This window comes from Coenobita brevimanus, chromosome 48 (assembly GCF_032717465.1).
Source record: "Coenobita brevimanus isolate Jiangsu-jjx chromosome 48, ASM3271746v2, whole genome shotgun sequence".
Taxonomy (NCBI): Eukaryota; Metazoa; Arthropoda; class Malacostraca; order Decapoda; family Coenobitidae; genus Coenobita; species Coenobita brevimanus.
In genome coordinates this window covers 601,303-605,207 of record NC_137001.1, presented here as the reverse complement: position 1 = coordinate 605,207, position 3,905 = coordinate 601,303, and positions in this window count along the sequence as shown.

Here is a 3,905-nt window from a genome sequence, read left to right as displayed (position 1 = left end):
AGAGAGAGAGAGAGAGGGAGGGGGGTCAGGAATGAGTATCGCTTTGTTATTTAGCACAACTAAGCACGGATTCTCTCTCTTTCTCTCTCTCTCTCTCTCTCTCTCTCTCTCTCTCTCAAAGTACCCACGCAACCAATACCTGCCACCATCAATTACCAGGTAGCATACAACTGGTCATTATCTCCCATCTACCGTACCATAGGGAGAATTATTGTAGTTTAGATATTGGCTAGAGTATTATTCACCTGGGAATGAGTTATTCGCCTGAGAGTGCTAAGAGTGAGAGAGAGAGAGAGAGAGAGAGAGAGAGAGAGAGAGAGAGAGAGAGAAATGAATTGCGATGAGCTGTATTGAATCCCAAGCATCTATGAGTTATGAGTCGACTACAGATACTCTCTCTCTCTCTCTCTCTCTCTCTCTCTCTCTCTCTCTCTCTCTCTCTCTCTCTATCTATCTATCTATCTGTCTGTCTCTTATACAAAGGAAGTTAAAGAAGACATTAGGATTAAAAGAACGAATTATGGTACTGGAAGAGAATCATTGAAAAGGGTGGCTTGTGTGAGTGCATGAGAGAGAGAGAGAGAGAGAGAGAGAGAGAGAGAGAGAGAGAGAGAGAGAGAGAGAGAGAGAGAGAGAGGGAGAGATGGGGGAAGGGAATAGGAAATGAGAAAAGGAAAGAGAGGAAAATGAATAAGAGAACAGGGTTAGAGGAAAAGGATGCTTGGGTGAGAGAGAGAGAGAGAGAGAGAGAGAGAGAGAGAGAGAGAGAGAGAGAGAGAGTGATTATAAAATGAGACAGGGAGAAAACTAAACATAAGAGTGTGAGGGGCGGAAAAAGGGACGATGGGGAGGGGGGGGGAGGAGAAGCCAGAGAATGAGAGGAAGAAGACTGGGAGCGAAGGAGGGAAAAAGGGAGACGCGAGGAGAGACAGATTGGAGAGAAAGAAAATTGAGATAATATTACCGATGTGAAGGAGGAAAGCGAAAGAGGGAGAGGAACATAAACTGAGTGCTTTTGTCTGTGTCCAGTTTGTAAAGTCATCTCTCTCTCTCTCTCTCTCTCTCTCTCTCTCTCCTTTGTGTATTGATTTTGCCTGCCTCGTGCACTGGAAAGAGAGAGAGAGAGAGAGAGAGAGAGAGAGAGAGAGAGAGAGAGAGAGAGAGAGAGAGAGGGGAGGGGGGGGATGGGGACGGGAGATGGTGCGTTAACGACTGTTTCCTGTAATTCTCGTCACGTAGTTTGTGACAGAAGTTTTTTTTCTAATATTGTACCTCGTCAGTTACTCATATTCCACAGCTGGTAACAATACCGATGGTGGCATGTCATAATTTTGCGCCATAGATGATATTTTGTGATACGATGCGTTATGGAGGAACGTGATGGAAGTGCCTCAAGTGTGATATAAGCACACTGTAATAGTAGGGAAAATTTTTGTGCCGGACTGTATGTAATTCATTCATTCATTGCCAGACGCCATGTATCCCAAACGGGGTGGCCAAGGCTTAGAGTTAATTGTTTTACAGGGAGGGGCACTAATCCTCCACCAACCCCACTTGACACGTAATTAGTTACATGTGATGGAGGGGGTCCCTAGGGCTGTATGGCTTTCCCTCCGTAAGACCTGGTAACATCTTCCTCCATTATATATATGTTGAGTATTGGTAAGGAAAAATATAGGTAATTTACTGGTCAGTCTGTCTCACTATGTGTCTGTCAGAGCGTCTTCTTCACCCACGGTCTGATATCTTGTATACGCAATGAGCAAACGGCTAACGTTATATAAGACGTAAAATATTGGCACTAGATATGGACTCCTACATCCCGTGTGAGACTAAAGTGTGAATTACTTGTTGCATACCGATGTTAATTGAAAGTCTGTACTTCCTTCCTTGAAATCGTTGATATATCTTTCATTTCATGTCATTCTTCATAATTCCAGGTGATTTTATGTAGCTTAGAACACATTGCCTAGTGGGGGAGGGGTTAATAACTGCAACACACTCCCCTCCGCTTCAAAATGTATCTCCTAATAGGATGAAAAGTGTCCTGAGTACAAGAACATCAAAGATACAATACGTAAGTCTGCCCTGCTTAGTGTACGGGGGTAGAGGGGTGCGGATTACAGGTTATTTTATACGCTTAAAGGAAGGTCAGTAATTAACAGGGCTGGAACCAGGGTGGATATGTGGCTGAGTACTGTTGTGACCATGCAAATGGAACGAAACTTCTGTAACGGTGCGGGGGGGGGGGTATCCTGGTTGTGTGTGTGTGTGTGTGTATGAGAGAGAGAGAGAGAGAGAGAGAGAGAGAGAGAGAGAGAGAGAGAGAGAGACTGCAAACCCGTGAGTGTTTGTTAACATCCTCATAGTCCTACAATTCACTCTTGGCCTGATTTACGTGTGTGTTGTTAGCTTCGGTCCTAAAGAATGGTAACTATACAGTACAAGCACTCTCTCTCTCTCTCTCTCTCTCTCTCTCTCTCTCTCTCTCTCTCTCTCTCTCTCGTCTTATTCGTTAATCTATTTATATCTCTAGCCATCAATACTACGGTATCTATTTACCTACCTATGTCTACCTCTCGTTCGGCCTATCTATCTATTTATCTATCAATCTATCACCCTACCTACCCATCTGTCAATCAATCTATCCACCTTTCAATCTATCTATCTATCTATTCCTCCTTTTCCTCTCCTTCTCTCCGTCTTAAGCCAAAAGTAATATATAAGAGAGAAGGGAGGGAGGAGAGGCAAGGGAGAGATGGGAGGGAGGGAGGGGAAGGAAAGAAGGGTGGGAGGGCGGGGAAGGAGAGAGGGAATGAAGGGAGGGGAGGGAGGAGAAGGGGTTGAGGGTGGGACGGATGTGTAAGAAGGGAGAAAGGGAAAGGAGGGAGGGAGTACTGAGTGAATGAGGGAGGGAGGGAGAGGAGGGAGGAAGGAAAAGGAAGGAGGAAAGGTAGGGAGGAGGAGAAAAACGGAAGAACTGAAGAGAGGGAAGGGAGAGGGAGGGTGCGAGTCTGGCTGAAAGAGGGGGAGAGGAGAGAGAGGAGGGGAGGAAAGAAAAAGTGATGGGAGAGAGTAGACGAGCATGGAGAGGGAGGAATGGAGGAAGGAGAGAGAAGAGAGAGAGAGGAAGGGCGCAGAATAGAGAAGTAGGAGTAGAATAAAGGATGGAACGGACAAGTAGGAATTTAAAAAATGGAGGGAAAATAGAAAAATTAAATAAAGGAAAGAATAAGCCAAGAAACCATTTACAACGCTGGGTGGTAACCATATAACCAAACCATATGTGCTCCCTACGTGTCAAGTGGGTTGGTGGAGGGTTAGTGCCCCTCCCTGTAAAACAAGTAACTCAGAGTTAAATGGCCACCCTGTACGGGATTATGGCGTCTGGCAATAGATAGATAGATAGATAGAAAGAATGAGCAGAGACACCGAAAGAGGTAAAAGAAAACTGCATGGGATGGAATGAAAAGGTACTGAGAGAGAGAGAGAGAGAGAGAGAGAGAGAGAGAGAGAGAGAGAGAGAGAGAGAGAGAGAGAGAGAGAGAGAGAGAGAGAGAGAGAGAGAGAGAGAGAGAGAGAGAATCTATTGCAACAGGATGCTGCATATTTCAGTGTGTTGGATCTGTCACTCATTCTCTCTGCCAGCATGCTGATGTGTGTGTGTGTGTGTGTGTGTGTGTGTGTGTGTGTGTGTGTGTGTGTGTGTGGTGTGTGTGTGGTGTGTGTGTGTGTGTGTGTGTGTGTGTGTGAGAGGGATATATATATATATACTTGTAGAGAGAGAGAGAGAGAGAGAGAGAGAGAGAGAGAGAGAGAGAGAGAGATGGGTTAATAACAGCATGCACACTTATAATAATAAATACTCAAAGACAGACTAAATCAGAACGATACTGAGCTATGGA